Source organism: Paramisgurnus dabryanus, chromosome 24, assembly GCF_030506205.2.
Source record: "Paramisgurnus dabryanus chromosome 24, PD_genome_1.1, whole genome shotgun sequence".
Classification (NCBI taxonomy): Eukaryota; Metazoa; Chordata; class Actinopteri; order Cypriniformes; family Cobitidae; genus Paramisgurnus; species Paramisgurnus dabryanus.
Window position 1 is genome coordinate 16026801 of NC_133360.1, and position 21911 is coordinate 16048711.

General features: G+C 37.9%; 1 long non-coding RNA gene across 2 annotated transcripts; it reads left to right on the forward strand.

The window, feature by feature from the left end:
* Positions 1 to 325: 325 nt before the first annotated feature.
* On the forward strand, positions 326 to 5456 carry LOC135729367 (uncharacterized). Of its 2 annotated transcripts, none has more exons than XR_010525677.2 (5): positions 326 to 679; positions 1992 to 2728; positions 2806 to 2961; positions 3205 to 3283; positions 4565 to 5456. It is a non-coding gene; the product is annotated as an uncharacterized lncRNA (long non-coding RNA). The 2 variants fall into 2 exon arrangements; XR_010525678.2 differs by lacking the exon at positions 326 to 679 and adding an exon at positions 721 to 808.
* The last annotated feature ends 16455 nt before the right edge of the window (positions 5457 to 21911 follow it).

The following is a 21911-nucleotide window of genomic DNA, read 5'->3' on the forward strand; positions in this document are numbered from 1 at the left end:
CTGGTTAATAAATTGTTACATTTTTATTCATTCTAATCTTCTCTGTATCATTAACTATTCTAATTTACTATAAGTATTACGAGATCCTTTATCACCATAAATCTACGACCGGGGTATAAATTCATGCTAATTGTCTATACCGATGAACTAAGATGTACAGCCATTACTTTACTATATGTGGGCTATCAGATGATAAGTCAGGACCTCTGATCAGTATCTCTACTATAATTATAGTTTCTGAGTTCTGTATTAAGTTGTATATAGTTGGCTGGGGTTGCGTAAGTATTTTATAATAATAATGAAGGGCACGCCACACTCAAAAAATGGGTTTTGTAGCACTGTTCATTATACACAAATATATTTAGTTACATTAACACATACACATTTATTTTTAAGACAAAATACAAGTGTAATGTGTTATGCTAAATCAATTTGTTATTCACTCTGGTTTACCTAAATACCTATCTTTAAACTAAAGTAATTGGTTTACTTTGCGATAGAGAGTAGACCTATTATCAGGTTCATATTCCGGAACAGAGGGGGCGGTAATGCTCCATTAAGCTGGTTACCAACCGCTGGTAAAAAAGAAAGAAGAAGAAGAAGAAGAATTTTTTTCAAACTAAAGGATGTGACGTCATTTTAACGACTTCCACGAAGACGGCGCGCAGGTGATGGTGTGGTAAGTAAACTAAATACGTTTATTCTTCAATCCATCTTAAAACATTGTTGAGGCAACTTTATTTTATGTTTAAGGCGATGGTGTTTGTTTTTGATGGTGATGATTTCACGTCATTTGTGCAGCAGTGAGGTAAAGTGTGTGATTTGTGCGTTTCAAATGTAATGGAGTGCTTTACGCGATCTATCGTGTGACGTGTTTAAACCGTATTAAACGTGATGTACTCGTGTTTAAACAGTATTAAACGTGTTGTTCAATTTCGGGCCATTATTAGTGTTTTATGATAGCAGCAGTGTTGTAAACTGCGTGATTTGTGCGTTTCAAAATGAACGGATTGCTTCACGTGTTCGTGGTGAGTTGAACTTCGATTTTCCGTCGTGTTCCGGTGGTAACGTTAGCCATTGAACTTGTTTTACTGGTGATAATAGTGCTTTTGAAACGTATTTTCCTGTGTTTAGTCAGAGCATTTTCTCAAGGGCTTCTTAAAGTTTATTTTTATTTGTTACTCTGAATGAATACTTAAAGTAAGTTATGTTGAAATGTAAAATTTGTGATCTAAAGTACTAAAACATGAAAGACTGCTGCACGTGCGTTGTGGTGGTTATCATAGATATCATAGTACATATTCTAATTGATATATTCAAGACATGATATGCTCTACTTGTTCATTTAAGTAGGAATTAAGCTACAGATGTAATATTGCATGACGACAAAGGCCCACTTTCACTTGTAATTTGTGTGCATGGCATGCAGTGCACTGTCATCAGAAAAAGAATACTTTGCTGACATAAACAGTCACTTAAAGAAGAGTAAAACGGTATTTTGCATGTTATCAGGTTGTGTTTTCCAATCAAATGTCAATGGGACTTCTATATCACACAAAAACAGAAAACACAACCAGTGAGTGATTTTAAGCCTGGTGTAGTTTCCATTGCTGAAGTATTACAGGAGGTCAAACGTTTTTATGGTGATGAGGCAAGTGATGCTTTTGTTCATGACTGAAGCCAGATGTGTTTTATTAAAACAGATTATTTAAACTAGAGCATATCACACATTTTTTTAGGTAAACTGCATTGTATGTTAAAGTCTGTCAGTGCCTATTTTAGTTAGCTAGCTGATGATTGATTATCCATTGCTTGAGTTATATGGTTGGTGCTTTGTTTGGTGACTTTGAAAAGACAAGTCCACGCATACTGTATTGTAAAATATGCTTTTATTTTGTTAAATGGACAATTCATAAGTTAATGTTTTTTTAAACCATACTTACAATTGATTTAAAAAAAATAATTAACTAAATTTTACTTGTTTTCCACAGTCATACCACAATGACTTCTCCAGTCTGGCTAAAAGTTACAAAAGGTGATCCTTCAGTATGCCATTCCTACTTCAGTGAGTGACCTGTCAAAGGAAATAGAAAAACAATGTAATCTACAAGGACATTTAAGGCTGCAGTTCATGGATTCTGACTTGGGCAATTAGTTTTTAAATCTCATGTACACATCTGAAATTCAAGACAAAAGTACACTAAAGGTGGTATTCCTGACAACACCAAGTGATTGTGACAACTTGCCCCCACCACAACTGAACAGTTCTCAAAAGGAGTACCTGCTCATCACCAGCTCTTTCACTTTCATCCTGTGACACAGTCATTTTTTCAACCCAATCTACATCATTAAGCTCTGACTGTGTTGCAAAAGTGTGTCTTGCCAAATATATAACAAAACTGAGAAAAATTGGCTGTAATGAAGTGAAATTAAATTTACTCAAGCCCAAACCAGCTGGAATTTCCAGTGCTGTTTACCATATATATATATAAAAAAAACATGCAATGCTGAGGTGAACTACTGCCCTTACCATCCACAAACGGAGACATCCAAAACACTGGAAGTAGTCAGTTTAATACTTCTGTCTGAAATTAAAAAGAACAATAAGAAAACATTATGAATGCTGATGGACAAGACCTTTTCTATCAGGAGACATGAGGTTGTCAAGGAATCGCCTTCAATAGCAGATTTCAAAACTAGATGGCCTGCTCTTTTCAGAAGGGAAGAGGTGAGTGAAAAGTTTTTGAGTCATTTATGTTTAACTTTATTGGTTTTGTGGTAACAATAATTTATTTTATTTTGTAGATTTGTGCACAGTTTAAAAGAATCACAACAGCCACATTGGTGTCTACATACTTGGCGAAGATGAATCCATATTCTGCAAAGCTTATAAGGATCTATGCAAAACGAGGAGTCGTCAATGGACAGAGAATTAAAAACCTGCTGGTCTCCACAACACGGGTATGATGAACTGCACTCATTAAAACCTTATAATAAAACTTCTTTTTGCACTGGTGAAATTGGAATTAGAAAGTTTCTGGAACTTGTAAAAAAAGAAACATAGGTACAGTTTAAAGTGTCCCTTTTTGTTGTTGTTTTCCACTTACATGCTGTATTTTGCATAATAATCTAAAAATAAAGGTAAATGTTTACCTGATATTGTGAATGCTACAATTAATAAAATTTTGATATTTACATATTTAGACTGACAACATTGATCAGACTCCGATCTTTCTTTGTCTACCTGAATGAAGACCCGACCAGTCTAATTAAAGAGTATTTGGTAAGTATATGTGCATATATATACTTTGCTGTATTATCAAGGAATTGAAATGTTGTGGTATCCCAGGTGAAAAAGTAGTACACTTCCATATTGTACTTACAGTGCTCTATTTTAAACTAATTTATACTTGGTATACTAAAATTTATTCTTTAGTACTTTTTAAGATGTTCTTAAGATTATCTAAGTGTACTTATTTGTGCTGTTTTGAGACAACATGATTATGAACTAAAATGTGCTTTGAATATACTATCTCTGTATTAAAAATGTATTTAGTTAAAACTTGTAAACTTGAACCCAACTTTCATACAAAGATGGGTTCAAGTTTACTACGAGTGGTACTTAAATACATTTTTAAAATAGATTTTTAGAACATTTTAGTTCATATTCATGGTGTCTCAATAATAGAACAGGGAAGTACAATTATACCTTGTTCACACTGTCAGTCTAAATATGATTTTGGTGCATATTCGAATCCATCAATTCCAATTCAATCACATTTAGAACGTGTGAACGGCCAAAAACCACATGAAATCAGTGTTTTTTCAAATCTTTTTCGGGCTACATCCATGGGTGGTTTAAAATCCTTTTCAAATCGCATTTCTGGAAATCCAAGTCAGTCTGACCGCTCTGATCGCATTTGTGTAGCTTTTCAGTTATGTCATGCTGTTGCGTCACATAAAACGTAAACACGTCAGATGTTGAGGCAGATTGTCGTGCCAACGCAACGCCATTGCCATAGAAACATTGCAGATAATCCAGAAAACGGCAGAACGCTACAGGACGAACAGTTGTGATCCACAATATGGACAATGAGTTTGTCAAATCGGATATGCCCTAAAATCTGATTTAGACTGACATTGTGAACAATGTACAAGATGTTTAAGATTATCTTAAGTAGTACAAAAGAAGAATTTTTAGTATACTACGTACAGAATTAGTGCATGAAAATAGAGCACTTTAAGTACATTATGGACGTGTACTTTTTCACCTGGGATAACTTTTTATTTTATCTCATCTCCACTCATGGTATTTCAAACCTAGTAGTTTCTTTCTAATGCAGAAAACAAGATATTTTAAATAATGTTGGTAAGCAAACAATACTTGCCCTATTTTACTTTTTGGCTGTTGTACATTATGGAATATGAGACCGTTCTTAAAATACTTCAGTTTTACAGAATCAAGTGATGTGCTGGTTTTGAATAACATTAAATGGTAAATGAGATTTTTCAGAACTTATTAATAAACATAAAATAATTTTATCATTGTCATTCTCACCTGCAGGATACAGATGCACCCAGTACCCAGGAGGCGATCCAGAAGATGGTAATGGGAGTGCTTGTTGTAAAAATGTATGGTTCAGACATCGAAGACAGCCCAGCAGATGTTGGAGTGTTATTAAAGGGATTAAGAGTTCTCGGACCTCAACAACATTGTGTATGCAACAACCATGCTGATGGGACTGAAATATGAACTGAACTTGAGCTACTTTCCCAAATTCAGGTACACTTTTGAAGTATTGCAGTTGTTGTTTCTGGAGCTAGATGGGAAGTAACTATCTCATAAAGTTCAGACGCTGAAGACCAAGCCTTTTGCAGATGTTTTGAGAAAGGAATGTTTTAATATTTCATATGTAAATGCCATGTTTTTGAAATGGCAGTACAATAACATTCAGGAAGTAAGCAGTGTCGTCAATTTATTTTGATAGTTTTGCAGTGTGTTTCTATTTAATTAGATTAATGTAGAGTTGTTTAAAGCTTTGGCTGTACGTAAATGGTCCTGCATCTAATTTGTCATGGAATGTTAACGTTTATAATGTTTTTACAGTACCATTTAACTTAAAATTATACCAAAGTTGTTGAAAAATCTTTGGAAGTCGCATGTGCCAGCTCTCTGAATGGAGAGCAACCTATTTTGTCAGTTAGCATTACAGTTGTGTAATAATGTTGTTTAATTATACGTATCCGGGGGCTTGAAAAAACTGCCTGAATGGTGCTTCGTGCATTTCATTTGTCAGTAAGTGTAAAAAATTGTAATGTTATAAGGTTACATTGTAATATCCAAAGTCCTTGAAAAACTTTGCAAGTTTTTCAAGTTGATGAGTGCATCTCATTTGTCGGTATATCCTTTACGGTATCTGTAGTTTAAGTGCAATAAACATGGCTTGAAGAACTGGTGTCTGAGAATCTTTTATGAATAAAAGGAATGTTATATAGAGTTTATTACAAAAAGTATATTTTTGTGTGTGATTTAACTTGAAATAGAAATTGTTGTGTTAAAGTAAATAAAAGTAATTGGATGGAACCACTGTCCACAATGTAAATGAGTTGTATGAATAAACTACTCTTGATTTGGACAAGCAAAAAATATTTGATTAGTTTGTACAAGTTAAACACATGTTCAGAAAACGTAACAATCTTAAGTTATGGATAAGTAACTAAGATAATTTTGTTAAACATTACCACTTCACATTAGTTATTTATTATTCAATTGTGTTGCTGCAACAAAAGAATTTGGCATTGACTGAAAACAACCCTTAAATGTTAATAAAAACTAACTGGGTTGTGTGGAACCACTGTCCACAATAAAATTGTGTTCGTTTAAAGTATCATTTTTTTGAGTGCAGCATGGGGCAGTTGCTTCAACCATTTCCTCTGGTTACACGGATAGACTAATTATTTAACCCTAACTAAGTTGTGGATAATTGTGATGATTATTCGAGGGCTATATAAGTCAGGACCTGTGGTGTGGTTGAGTTTATGTTTCAGAATCCGCCCAACGGCCGGTGTGGGCTGATATGATATTGGTAATCGAATGAATGAGTTCAATGTTAACATGAGTAAATAGAATGATCAAATGTTTATCCAAATTCTGTATTTATATCAATTTGATTCATATTACAATACGTTTCATACCTTTGGAGTCAGATAATAAGTTGCATAATGTTAAAACCGGAAGCACCGGAAAAGACCGAATGCGCTATAAACCGGCCATGCCGTTTGGATTCCGTCGTTGGGCCAAGCGGATGTATGGGGTCATATGAAGACTCCTTACAAGCACATTTTACTGGTGGCTCCTTCCTGGCCCACCAGGACATGGTTCCTAGAACTCATTCTTCTCGCAACAGCTCCCCTGGCAGATTCCCCTGAGGGAGGACCTTTTTTCTCATGGAGGGAGCGCACAAGATGGCACCTTCATCTTTGAACGATACGTGGAGGTTCTACGTGATATACCCAAGCGGTATCTAACATGATTGTTTCACCCCGAACACCATCTGCGAGAAACACTTATACGCTAAAATGGAACCTGTTTGTCGAGTAGTGTTCCTTTCAACGGGAGAACCCCCAAGAATGCCAGATCAGCATTTTGCTTTCTTTTCTTCAGCATTGGTTGTAGAGGAGGCTGTCCCCCTCCACCATTAAAGTAAACATTGCTGCGATCTTCGCTCACCATGCCCTGATAAATGGCAGGTCAGTGGAACAACATGACCTAGGTTTCTGAGAAGAGCGCTGAGACTGAATCCCCCACGGCCTTCCTTTATTACTCCTTGGGACCTGTCTATGGTGCTGAAAGCCCTTCAGGAGGTTCCATTTGAGCCTTTGCAGTCAGTAAGTATCAAGTTTTTCTCTATGTAAAATCAAGGCATTGGCCTCCGTAAAGAGGGTAGGGGACCTCCATGCATTTTCGGTTGACGATTCATGCCCTCAGTTTGGACCTGCTGTCTCTAGCATTACACTAAGACCCAGGCTTGGCTACATGCCTAAGGTTACCACCACTCTTTTCATGGATCAGGTGGCAAGCCTGCAAGCACTATCCCCAGAGGAGGCAGAACCAGCCCTAGCTGTGTTATGTCCTGTTTCACACTTTGGTTGTATGTGGGCCGAACTTAAAGCTTCAGGACCTCAGATCAGCTCTTTGTCTGTTACGGTGGTCAGCAGAAAGGGAAAGCCAAGCAGAGGATGTCTCAATGGACAGTTTAAACCATTGCCCTTCCTTATCAAATGCAGGGCATCCCATTTAGTTGAGAGCTCACTCCACGATAAGTGTTGGATCATATTGGGCATTAGCTTATGGTTCCTCGCTGACAGACATCTGCATAGATACTGGCTGGGCGACATCTTACAAGTTTAATAGATTCTATGGTGTTTGTGTTGAGCCAGGTTCCTCTCGTGTTCTCTCCTCAAACCGGTGAAACACTGGGCAACGGGTCATGTGTCGGCATGCAGCACCATTCTGGTGTCATTATGGAGCTGAATTATTGCCATAAATGCTTTACAAAAACTTTGATACTCCTCCACCGCAACAAGTAGTGACCGGCCTTCTGCAGTATGCCTTCCTCCTCTTCAGATCTAGAGACAGAAGTTTTATGCAGGCTCTGGAAGGGGCAGCTCCTGTTTACATCGGTCAAGATGTGACATCGTAGTGACTGACTAAAAGGGACAAATGCTTTTAACCACAACTTTTATGTAAAAAGGAAAGGTCACTTATATATGACAGAATGTTGCAGAATTCAACAGAGAAATGGAGTACAGTGCATCAACATGAATCTTTGATTATCATTCATAAACACGTAGTCCTTATATTTTATCTAAACAATAAAAAAGCTCATGCCACATAGTTGCGAAATACAACTGATGTGCCTAAAAGTACAATTGATGTGCATGAAATCTCCTCTGGAAAGCACAAATACCTAGATGGCCTGTTGTTGTGCAGAGAAAAATTGGCTTCATTAGAGTCTCTGCAGCTTTTATATTTCATTGTGTGAATACTGAACAAAGAAATACTAAATCACAATGACCTAACCATGGATGGCATGTTGACACAAATTATTAGTAACCCATATAAAAAGAAAGGACAAAAACAAGATCCGTGGACTTAACAAGTTCACATGAACTCATGACAAAAACAGTTTATTGTAATACAGAAACACAAAAAGGGATGAGGGTTTGATTTGAGCTGCTAATGCTGGCCCTAATTTAGCAGAGAGAGAAGAAAACAAATTTAATTTTCTCGAAATTGCCACTGAATAAAAATAGCCCTTTCAAGTGAAAAGGTGTCTGTGAGGTAAATTTTCATTATTTTTGAAAGGATATTGGCAAAGAGCCTCACTAGACAGGAGATGTTTGCTTCCCCATATCATTATTCTGCTGTTATACAGAGGCTAATTTCTGAGTGTGTCTGTGTGTGTAAGAGTGAGAGTGAGAGTGAGAGTGAGAGAGAGAGAGAGAGAGAGAGAGAGAGAGGGGGACAGAGAGAGAGAGAGAGAGAGAGAGAGAGAGAGAGAGAGAGAGAGAGAGAGAGAGAGAAAAGTATATAGTAAATAATATCGTCACATGTCAGTTTTCAGAAAAGCCAATCACCGGCAGCGCTGGTGGTGGCGCGGACTGGTTCTTCGTGTTGGAGGGAGGAGTTGTTGCAGTAGGTGTTCGATGACGTAAAAGTACAGCGAGAGCGATTCGAAATTAGACCTCTACGTGTGATTTCTCAACTCGCTCTCGTGGTACGTTGACATCATCCGTCTGTCGGTTTTTGCAGCACCGCATGAAGTCGAACACGCATAAAATTGCTGACCTCCGAGCACTCGTCTCTGCTCCTCGACATAATGGAGCAGCTGTATTTGTAAATACAAACACACGAAACGAGTTTGCACGAACATAAATGTGATCATGGAAGCGTTCAGAGTAGCAGTCACATGTAAACATAGGTCGCACTTTTGACGTACTTTTGCATACTCTGTGACGTTGCCTGCTTAAACATCCGTTTGTCTCAGTTTACATGCAACCATGCAACCGAAGTAGGCATATATAGCCTATTTATTGTTGAACATACAAGTGCTAGCGACAGGTGTTAGAGATCATGGCCTTTCTCCGTGTTAGTCTCCATGTTAGAGCGCCTGACTCTCATGCCAGACCAGAGCGGTTCAAATCTTGATCAGGTCGGACGGGTGCGAGTTACATTTATATTTTATTTCAACAGTTAAAAGAAATACCTTAATACCCTGAATAATCAATATGAGCCCGTGATTCATAATGTATTTTGTATAATGTATTTAAACACCCCCCCTCTGATTTTTTTCACCAATAACACCCTGGATACCCATGTAGCTTACATGTATGTGACCCTATCTGTTATATCCAGACTAAAGTCTCATGATCTAATTTTGAGATACAAAGTTTGATTTCATCCATTGAGTTCAGTATTGTACAAAGTAGAAAGTAATGATTTTGGGTCACATTTTCTCAGTTGTAGGAACAAACCAAAAGGGTGAGAAAAAACATCCACCAATCCCTTGAGGAGGGTCATTCAAGAGCATCAGTAAAAACATTTTGAGCTAAAGAGCCGGAGAGTGGTAATGCCTGAAGACACAGGTGCATTTTTCATCTCACTAACAAGGAGAATCTGCACTGAGTCCATAGCTCGTAATAAAATCGTACTGCATTGCACGAGGGCTTCACCTTGGAGAGCTCAAGGGAGAGGACCGATCAGGTTTCATGCTCTCCATCGAAATCCTCTCGTCAATCTCTGATTTCCTGTCTGTTTCTTTTTCTCTCCAAATCTCTCCAGTATGACTGTTTGCTCAATCGATTTCCCACTGTCAATCACGTCGGACTCCCAGATGGTTTCACGGGCACACAATAACCAAGGCTTAGCTTGGCTCTCCGGGGATCAGTTTAAAGCATTGCGGCTGTATTCGGAGTGAGCCACATGCTTAATTTTTTCTCTGTAGGTAAAAGCTGCAGTAACTGTGGAGCTCTTGTCATGAAACAAAACAATGTAAAGCTTTGTTCACATTACACCACCAGCTTGGTAGTCATTTATAGGTCGTTCACGGCATTCCTACTTCTGGTTGCTGTATTTCTTTCAAATTTTGCAGTACACTTACTTTATGTAATTATGCACGTACGTTAACCCATCGTTGTGTCCAACCTAATACCTTATCAGTCTTTTTTGTTTCTGTCACTTCTTTAACCCTTGTGTTTTAATCTCCCTCTTATCGCTAGACCCCTCTTGATTGCAATCTTACTTTGAAATCTCATGTCCGTATTTAGCAACTTTGCACACTCTAAGAGAGGATTAACTTCATTATACAAAAAATGTCTCTAAAATTACTTCAGTTGTAGAACAACTCTTAAGGCCAAAGTAAGGTTGTGTACGCAAGTGTCCACATATACAGATGCAGATTTTGTCATCAGAAGATTGTGCACGTACTGTACATGCACTGCAGGATTTTTAAACCCAGCATACATTGTATGAATAGGTTGCACATACGCCTACAGGTGAATGTAGTATGTAGCCCAGGAGATGCATTGCATTTTGTCTCAATGTGCATGCGTTGAACGTCTGCGTACACATACCACAATTCAAATAAATTATACTTTGCAAAGCTTGTGTGTTTCAAACGGGCGTATACGTTCACATACACGTAGAAAAACTGCTGCTGCAACCTAAGCAGCCTCCTAGCAGCTACAACCACACCCTGTAGGTTTTGTGGTCGGGAGCACACAGTCCTGCCCACTAGTGATGGGCAATCCGGCTCTTTTCATAGATTCGGCTCTTCTGGCTCGGCTCCCTTAGAAGAGCCGGCTCTTATGGCTCCAGCTCTTTATTAATTTTTAGTATCTGTTAGACTTCTTTTTAAAGCCAAATGTAGCAATTGTGAATGGTTTGTGAATTGGTATACAATTTTTGTATCAATTGTTTTTATAAAAGCTGTATTTTTATGATTTTTTTGTCAAAAACTACATAGTTATTTAATTAACATTATAATAAAACTTTAATTAAACAATTGAACAATGAACACAGAACCACAGCAAACCAAATAAATAAAGTCAAAATTAGTCTTTAGTGCAGGTTAGCATTTAGAAATATTAAATGCCTCAGCTTGCCTCAACTTTCTTCTTCTTTTAGTCCCAACGTGCTTACATTATACTGGCCTGTACTGTACCACTACACTGGCTTTTTGCAGCATATATCCCCCATTATTCTTTCACATAACAGTATAATCCTAGTCTGTTTTCCCATTTGATTGGATGCATCTTGTGCCACATACAAATAGGTCCCGTCCCTGCCTGCGGCTGAAGATTCGGCTCTCGTTGACGGGAGTCGGCTCTTCTCATTCACTACAAAGAATCGGCTCTTAGTGCCGGCTCGTTCGCGAACGACCCATCACTACTGCCCACCCCCTGGCTATGTGCAGACCTGCTTTACGGCATACACATATTAACTCATACCTTGAGTGGGGTTAGCTAACAGCTTACTCTAAGACGAAACACTCTAATATGCAATCTCAAACCAACACCGTAGCAAAGCCAGCAAAGAAACCAAAGAGGATTTAGTCGGAGGTAGCAAACAAAAGAAAGATAGTGATCGAACATGAGCCTGAACACGAATGGCGCAAGCTGAAAAAAGCAATGGGTTGCAAAATCGATGGAGACCTAGCTTTGCTGCTACTGGATTTTTAAGTCTTATATGTACATTTTTCTCACAGTTGTGTACTTTTGAGCGTATTTGCATACAGTACACACGCACTCTTCTAATGACGAAATTTGCGTCACACGCACTGAACATGGACCCTTGGGTAAATTTAAAAAAAATTACCATACTCTGGCCTTAATGCTTGTAAACAATGACTGCGAAACCACAATAAATGTTTTACGGTCAAAAGTTGCAGATTCATTAGTTGATGCATGTAATCCACATAACTGTTAAGCAGTTCAGTCTTTAAGTAAGCTAAGTTATTGGTATGTATAGTTATCATGCTAGGTAATGATATCTGTAGAACATAGTGTAACATGGCCTACTCTTCCCCGGTCGGTTGACATTTCTGCATTCACCAGTTCTGTCAACAAATGCAAGTGTATTGCCCTGCCCACGTTGAGGCTTATACAACAACATTATTTACGACAATGGTAACAGACAATTGCGCTTATGAACCACATGGGGAAGCCGTGAGCCAATCTTACTTGATGCCGCTTTAAGGAAAGGCTGCAATGACCAATAACAGCATTGCTTTATTGCACCCAACACAAAGAAAATATCAGTTTGATGGCTTTGGTCTTTGAAGAGTTTTCTCAAGGGGCCGTATCTGATGACATGTGCTCGATCTCCAATGGCTGCTTTCTAGGTAAGTGCTGAGATATTGTTTTCGTCTTTTCTCACCTGCCCACATTTTGATTCGCTTTATGATCTTTTGCTCTTTGGTGTTTTCCAGGAAAACTGCTCATGTAGAAAGTTTAGCCCAGCTGATAATGGCTCTACTTCAGCAGCACCTGTCGTTATAAAACATATAGCAATAAAAATGGCCATATGTACAAATTAAGGAAATTGGGTGGTTGACATGACCTGTCAACAAGTAATAGTAGTGCACTATAAATGCTGTACTATTAATATATATATAAGAAATCATTGTGGGTTTATGTTATTTTAAGTTCAAGTTCATTGTTGTCCCTTCCTTGTGTTTTCTTATCTTGTCATTACAGGCTCATAAAAATAAGGTACAAAAGCTATCACTGGGGTGGTACCCTTTCAAAATGTACACATTTGTACCTAAAGGGTACATTTTAGTACCTCAAAAGTACATAGTGGTTCCTCAAAACTACATATTGATACCTAAAATGATATATTAAACTAAATTTAAAGGGTGCCGTCCCAGTGACAGCTTGTGTACCTTTATTTCTGACAGTGTAGTTTATTGCCTATATTAATCTCATATTGTTTGTTTGTATCAAATGTTAGCTTGTAAGACCATATATAAATATAAATATTGCAATCTTTTAGCTAAACGTAATCTGAAACAACATTATTGCTGATGTCACCAAGTTATGTTTAGTCCCTGCTGACCAAGCTGCATCCTTGTAATTCAAACCCACTTATTCTGGACCATTCAATAACTGAATTATCCCCTAATACACCTTTTATCATGTAGTAGCCTGTTTTGCTCATAAATATGTCATGTAAAAAAATTATATACACTTTACAGTATGTGATCCTGTCTATGAAATCCAGGCTTAAGTCTCATAATGATAAGATTAGGAGCATCAAAGTTTTTTTCACTTGTTGGTTTGATTTTTGACATGACCTTACTCGGTAAATATTAAAGATATCTAGGTTATATTTTCTCACACTGATTTTTACATTATGTGGTATGATTTTATGTAGAAAACAGTAAATATATATATGAGGAGCTCAGATGCAAAATCTAAAAAATGAGATCATGATATTAACCGAATGCACTTGACATTTATTCATATCCACTAAATACCAGCCTCAGGTCATTCAGAAATAGCGGTTTGTTGGCAGAATCCATTAAGGGCAGTTTCCCAGACAGCGTGTCATAAGTCCTGTCTGTGTCTGCCCTGTTTCTAGTGTGCCTGCTTTCCATCTTGACCCTTTGTTGCTCTGGCCATTGCTCATTGCATAGAACCCCAGGGTTTGGATCGGGTCAGCTTACTTTTGGGGGCTTTTCCACTGGATGCAGTACGTACACTGCAAAAAATGAGTTTCTTACATAGTATTTTTGTCTTGTTTTGAGAAATGAATGTATAGGGATGTATAGCATTCTCACTGGTATGATGTCACAGCAGTAGGCAGTGCAAATATAGCGACACGCCTATTATCCCTCCCACTCCGAAGTGTTACTGTTACTGAAAAGCTAACCAAGTCAAAGTGAGGGGAGCTGACCTGACCTAAACCGTGGAGTACTATGCAATGAAATTGCCTGTTTGTCAGTTATTGTTTTATTTAATTCAATTTAATTCAATTGTATTTATATAGAGCTTTTCACAACTGTTAATTGTTGCAAAGCAGCTTTACATGATTCAATTCAATTCAATTTTATTTATATAGCGCTTTTCACAAAAGTCAATTGTTTCAAAGCAGCTTTACATAAATAGAAGCAGTGAAAAGCACAGATAAACGACAGATAGCACAACAAAATACAAAATAAATTTGCTGCGGCTATGACTCAATATTATAAGTGCACGTATTACTAAAGCAACGTCTAGAAGAGGAAGCTAAGTAAAGCCCAAAAAGGCTGCCTCCCCGGGGTGAAAAACCCCCTAGGAGAAAAAAAACCCCGTGCTTTTATCCGAGGAAAAAGAAGTCCTAGGAGGGAAAAACCCTTGGGAGAACGGATAAGGAGATTTAGCAGAGATTAAGCGGGTTCTGCCGGTGATCGTTGGTCAGGCATCAGCTGGACATCACGTTGAAGGACGGCCAGTAGATCAGAGGTGTGCCGACTTTCACATCTACCGGGACTGGGTCTGTTTGTCTCGTTGTCCTCGGGTCGAGGACGAGACAGGGAGAGAAAAACAAAATCGTATTAGCGTAGCGGCCGTTCATATGTATTGAAGTGTCACACAGTGATGTGGTTTAACTCAGCTTCGTTCCTGACAGACTAACTATTGCGGCATAATTATATTATCTACAGTTTAGGATTTAGCAAATTGGGGGCCCAATGCGAGGGTATATATGGTAAATAAGGGTCACCTTCCGATCTTTAAGAGAAAATGAAACCAGACGACCCGTTTGACTAAGGCCTAAAGCCCCACTGTCGTCGTTAATGCAGGTTCAGTGGCAAACGGGTCTATATTGTATGCAATTTACAGGACCAGGCGAAAACGGCAAAACATCGCAACCCGACCATACGTGCTAACCCGTTTGACTAAGGCCGGAAGCCCCACTGTCGTCGTTAATGCAGGTTCAGTGGCAAACGGGTATGTATGGCATACTATTCACAAGACACATGAAAGCGCGAAAAACGCAACCCGACCATACATACCAACCCGTTTGACTAAGGCTGGAGGCCCCACTGTCGTCGTTAATGCAGGTTCAGTGGCAAACAGGTCTGTATGGCATACTATTCATAAGACTTACGATAGCGCCAAAATCGCAACCCGACCATACGTGCCAACCCGTTTGACTAAGGCTGGAGGCCCCACTGTCGTCGTTAATGCAGATTCAGTGGCAAACGGGTCTGTATGGCATACTATTCAGAAGACACACGAAAGCGCGAAAAACGCAACCCGACCATACATACCAACCCGTTTGACTAAGGCTGGAGGCCCCACTGTCGTCGTTAATGCAGGTTCAGTGGCAAACGGGTCTGTATGGCATACTATTCCGAAGACTTACGATAGCGCCAAAATCGCAAACCGACCATACGCGCCAACCCGTTTGACTAAGGCTGGAGGCCCCACTGTCGTCGTTAATGCAGGTTCAGTGGCAAACGGGTCGGTATGGCATACTATTCACAAGACACACGAAAGCACCAAAATCGCAACCCAACCATACTAGGGTTGGGCGATGTCCCCATAAATTGGCAGTTGACGATGGTTACGTAAACCATCGCGATGGACGATGATATCGTTAGGCGGGGGGGTATTTTAATTTTTCGTTATTATTCGTTATTATATAATTTTTATTCGTTATTTTACTTTATTACTTCCACTTAAGAAGAGTTGTGCACTTTTTATTTTAATATATATTTTACATAAATACTATTCTGTACTTAAAATCTATAATTTTGTTATTTTACTATCCCAACTAATGTCTCTTTCCTATAGGTTGCACATAAGGGGAAAAGGTAGCTTTAATCCACTGAAGAAGAGTTGTGCACTTTTAAGCACCTTTTAATCTCTTTACATAAATATTCTTTTCTATTTAAAAGCTATAATTTCATTATTTTACTAAACCAACGACTCCTCCGCGCTTTCCAAATTTTGCACGTAAATATCTGTGCATATGTGCCACCAGTACTCCGTCAGAGAGCGGGTCTTCAGCACCGCGGGGAGCAGCCAGCACTTCAATCCGCAGCTTATTAAAACTAGATAAAGTGAACAGGGCCAGACACATCTAAATTTAAACATGGTCTGTGTATGTAAATCCCGCGTTTCGGTCGGAGTGTTGTTCCCGTTTTCTTGTTCTTGACGTTCCCTGAATTCTGGGTTTATATCTTAATCTGCCGCTTCAGTGCAGTATAGCCTCAATGTAACAATGAGCACGATCTCCCGAGACACTACAAAAGGCTACTAATAAATGATTAATATGGGCTGTTTTCTTGTACAAAATTAAATATTTTAAGATAAATGTACAACATGTAAAAAGACAAGATTCTAGCAATGTCAAGATTAGGGATGGGCATTTTCCAGTAATTTACTAATTTTTTTAATATTTAATTTTTCGAATATTTAAGCTCTTAAAGAACGAATATTCGTTTATTTAAATTATGTTAATTAAGACATGCGTGTTTTGTATTTTTCATTTTGTCATAATTTCACATAAGGCTAATAATTAGGAAATATCCACAGCAAGCTAAACTTATATTTAATTATTGCCATTAAACTGCCATGTGCAGTTATCCGGTTAATTTTCGAAAGAGCAACGCAAATAATAAATGTTCTCCGTTTCATTTCGTTCTCCGTGTCTGTCTCTTTATTAACAAAATAAAGTAGACTTTATAAAAGAAAGCTTACAAATCTCTCATGATGTGTTGATTCGGGCGGCGGAGAAGCACGTTTAATAACACGAGAGCCCTCACTGAGCCAGTGGCCAAATACGGCGCGGCGGGGACAAACCCGGAGATAAAAGGAAAAACTTAAATTCGTCTGCAATCTGCATTGCCAAACAATCTGAAATACATACAAATTAATGTTCATGTATATTTTACATTTAAGTCTGTAAAAGACAGTATAGATGAAGTGAAAAACCATTAAATAAGTTGTTACCCTTTGGTGGCACATTAAAAACAAACAAACATTCGAATAGCATTTTTTAAATTCGAATTATTATTGCCATTCGAATATCCGTGCCCATCCCTATAGTCAAGATCAAATGCCCGACATTTCACAGACTAACACACGTCACGTCTCACGTCTTCTATTTAATTTATAGACCAATTCACGCAAAGATATTAGGTTAACTATAGTCTATATAGAGAGTAAGTGTATGTCGACTCGCAGCGGAGTGGGGAGGGGGCGTGGCATCACGATGGTGTCTCTCCATCGTGATGTCAGTCAACCATCACGATGGACGATGATATCGTCTATCGGCACAACCCTAAACCATACGTGCCAAACCGTTTGACTAAGGCCGGAAGCCCCACTGTCGTCGTTAATGCAGGTTCAGTGGCAAACGGTGGCAAACTATTTAATGCAATTCATTTTAAGTGTTCATGGAGAAAAGGTTTTTATTTATTTATTTGGTTGGTCTGTGTTATGACCGTGAGTGCATTGTTCCGTGAAAATAACTATTGCGATTTAAGAAACTTTACTAGACAAATTATGCGAATGCTTTGTTGAAGAGAAAAGTTTTAAGTCTAGATTTAAAATGATCGACTGTGTCTGATTCTCGGACATCAGTTGGTAAATCATTCCAGAGCTTAGGGGCTAAGTAGGAAAAGGATCTTCCACTTTTAGACACTTTTGATAGTCTAGGGATAATCAATAGACCAGCATTTTGCGACCGTAGTGTGCGTGATGGAATGTATTCTGATAGTAATTCCTTAAGATATGAGGGTGCTAAGCCATTTAAAGCTTTGTAGGTGATTAGTGATATTTTAAATTGAATGCGATATTTAACTGGTAGCCAGTGTAAAGATGCCAGAATTGGGCTTATGTGGTCATACTTCTTAGATCGAGTAAGTACCCTTGCAGAAGCGTTTTGAACTAGCTGAAGCTTGTTGACCTGATTTGAATGGCATCCCCCGAGTAGCGAGTTACAATAGTCTATTCTAGAGGTCATAAAAGCATGAATAAGCTTCTCTGCGTCAGATGTAGACAGCATATGGCGTATTTTTGAGATATTTCTAAGATGGAAGAATGCTGTGCGGCAGACGTTGGCGATGTGACTATCAAAGGATAAGTTGCTGTCGAACATCACACCTAAGTTCCTAACCGTGGAAGATGGCACCACAGTACAGCCATCTATGTGCAATTTGTAATCTGACATATTATGTTTGTAGCGATTTGGTTCAATAATAAGTATCTGTGTCTTATTGGAGTTGAGCTTAAGAAAGTTATGTGCCATCCAGTCACTAACATCGCTAATGCAGTCTTTTAGCTTAGAAAACGTGTGTGTTTCGCTGGGATGCGAGGAGATGTAAAGCTGGGTATCATCCGCATAGCAGTGAAAACTTATGTTATGTTTCCTGATAATGTCTCCTAGGGGTAACATGTATAACGAGAACAGGATAGGACCTAAAACTGATCCCTGCGGTACACAGTATTTAACCAGGGAGTGATATGACTCTTCCTCATTTACATAAACAAAGTGATAGCGATTGGTTAGATATGACCTAAACCAGGCTTGTGCCTGACCACTGATACCAACATAGTTTTCTAGTCTATTGAGTAAGATTGTGTGATCTATTGTGTCAAAGGCTGCACTAAGGTCTAGTAATATAAGAATTGAGATTTCACCACGATCGGATGTTAATAGGAGGTCATTTGTAACTCTAAGCAATGCTGTCTCTGTGCTATGGTGGGGCCTGAATCCTGATTGGAACTTTTCATATGTACTATTATTTGTCAAGAATGTGCGTAACTGGATTGCCACTACCTTTTCTAATATTTTCGAAAGAAAAGGGAGATTTGAGATTGGTCTAAAGTTATTAAGTTCTCCTTGGTCAAGCTGTGGTTTTTTAATCAGTGGTTTAATAACTGCTAGTTTGAAAGCTGTTGGAACGTATCCTATTTCTAGCGATGAGTTAAAGATATTTAGAACCGGGGTTGACACTACAGGGAATACCTCTTTAACTAGTTTTGTGGGAACGGGGTCTAATATACATGACGATGATTTGGATGATGTGACTAGTTTAGAGAGCTCATCTATTGTAGTAGGTTTAAATGAATCAAGATGTTCGTATGGTAGTCTAGTGTTAATTGAACTAATGGGTAGAGTGGTGGCTGCCTGGGTAGCTACGATGTTTTCCCGAATAGCCGAAATTTTGTTAGAAAAGAAGTTCATGAAGTCGTTACTATTGTGTTGAAGTTTACTATTGGTTTCTGTTTGTTCTTTGTTTCTAGTCAGTTTCGCAACTGTGCTAAAGAGGAAACGAGGGTTATTATGATTCTCATTTATAAGCTTGCTAAGATATGTAGATCTGGCGGTTTTAATAGCCTGTCTGTAGTGTTTAACACTCTGTTTCCATGCTGCACGCCATACTTCTAACTTTGTGCTTCTATAATTTCTTTCCATTTTTCTAGCTGCCTTTTTAAGGGCTGCGGTGTGATGGTCATACCATGGAGCTGGCGGGTTTTTTTTAATCTCTTTTTTCGAATGGGAGCAACGGCATCCAATGTGTTAGAACAGACATTGTTTAGGTTTTCTATTACAATATCTAGATCGTCACAGTTATCTGCTACATGTTTCATTTGGGACAGGTCTGGAAGAGTGCTAATAAAGCTATCTTTAGTGGTGGAAATTATTGTTCTGGCTAGTCGGTAGCATGTTGTGGATTGAGTGATCCTATCTAGAAGTACAGTGTATGACACAAGGTAATGGTCAGAAACTGCATCACTCTGAGGTGATATTTCGACGTCATTAATATTGAGCCCGATTGACAGAATTAAGTCTAATGTGTGCTTACGAGTATGCGTTGGCCCTGTCACGTTTTGTCTAATATTGAGAGAATTTAGAACATCCATAAACGCACGTCCTAATGCGTCTTTTGGGTTATCCACATGGACGTTAAAATCACCAACAATAAGAGCTTTATCTACAGTGACTACAAGCTCAGATAGGAAATCTGCTATTTCTTTAAGGAAATCTGCATGGTGGCCCGGTGGTCTATAGATTGTCGCTAAAGCAAAAGAAAGCTGTTTGTGGTTACGATCAGTTATTTCCATATTTAACAACATTAGTTCAAATGATTTAAATTTTAGCTTTAAATTTAGATTTAAATATTGTAGCTACACCACCCCCTCTCCCCTTTAATCGAGGTTCGTGTTTATAATAATAGTCTTGTGGGGTGGATTCATTTAAACTAATGTAGTCGTCTGCTTTAAGCCAGGTTTCTGTTAAACAGAGTGCATCTAAGTTTTGGTCTGTAATTATTTCATTGACAATAGGTTCTTTATTGGTAAGCGATCTAATGTTAAGAAGGCCGAATTTTAACATTCGAGATTCATCTGTTAATGTATTGTTTTCTAATTTTATATTAATCAGATTTGTACCAGATGTAACAAGCGGTGCCCTGTATTTATTTGTTCGGGGAACAGATACAGTTGAAATGTGCTGATATTTCGGTAAGATTGACTCGAAGTTCTGGGATATAAGTGGTCTTGACATATCACGGCAGCTAACAGACGGACGGTTAAGCCGATCCGTCTGTTTCCTGACCTGGGCCCTGGATAGTCAGACTATATCAGAATTAAGACTATTGATCAGATTTCTAGTGAGTATACCCTGGTGAAAAAATAGTATGCTAAATATATTTAATTTTGATATACTTAAGTATACTTGCAGTCACACTAATGACCAGTATACTTAAAGTGTGCTATTGATTAGTTTATTTAAAGAGTGCTATTTTGGAACAACTAATTTTGTACTTAATATATTTTAGTTGTATATTAATTGTAACAAAGTACAACTTTAAGTGTATTTAGTGTACTTTTGTGTGCTAAAGTGGAACAACTTTAAGTGTATTTAGTACAATTTAAGTACATGACTGTTTTTGTGCTAAATTCATGCTTGATAAGTGGATTTAGAGTGTGTTTTATTTATGTTAGGAGTACATTACAAATGTATTATGAGTGTCTTGCAAACATACAATCAGTATATCTTAAATAGACTGTTTGCGTACATTCTATATATTTTGGCCAATCCAAAATTCTAAAAACTGCCCTGGTGAAAAATGAATATGCCAAGTACATTACATTTTGTATACTTTTACATACCTGCAGCTAGATAAGTAATGAGTATACTTCAAGTGCGTTAATAATTAGTTAACTTAAAGAGTGCTATTTTGGGAATAGATTACTTTAGCTGGTAACATAACCAAAATAATTTTTTCCAAATAAATAAAAGCTGATTAAAACAGTCAAAAACAATTCATTTTAAATATATTTAAAATATAGTTTTATTCACAGAATTCAAAGTGTACAGTATTTGCCTAAAAATTGAACAATTACTCATTGAAGAATGTCAAGATGATTGAGTTTACAACGTCTTTCTCTCCCAAATCAACTTTAGTCTGGCAGGTTTTGGTTCAGCCTAAGGAAATCTGAAAAAGAGAGACAATAAGCTCAATTAAAAAGTGTTTAATATTAAAACATTACATTTATTTAAGACTTACTGTATTAAATCTATAGTTTACTGGCAGAGATTGTATAGCAGATATATTTTTACCTAAACTAGAGCTTGACTTAAATGTCATCATATATATTAAGGGGCGGTTTCCCAGACAGGAATTAGACTAGTCCTAGACTAAAATAAATGTAAGAGCTGTCCAAACTGAAAACAACTTGCTCTGACATATCTTAAAATACATCAGTGCCCATTGTTTTACATCGTTATGCACATAAGTAATGTTTTTAGTAAGGCATGTTTGTTAAAACTATCCTAATTAAACTAAGGTCTAGTCCTGGATAAAGCTAATCCCTGTCCGGGAAACCACCCCTAAGAGTTTTCATTA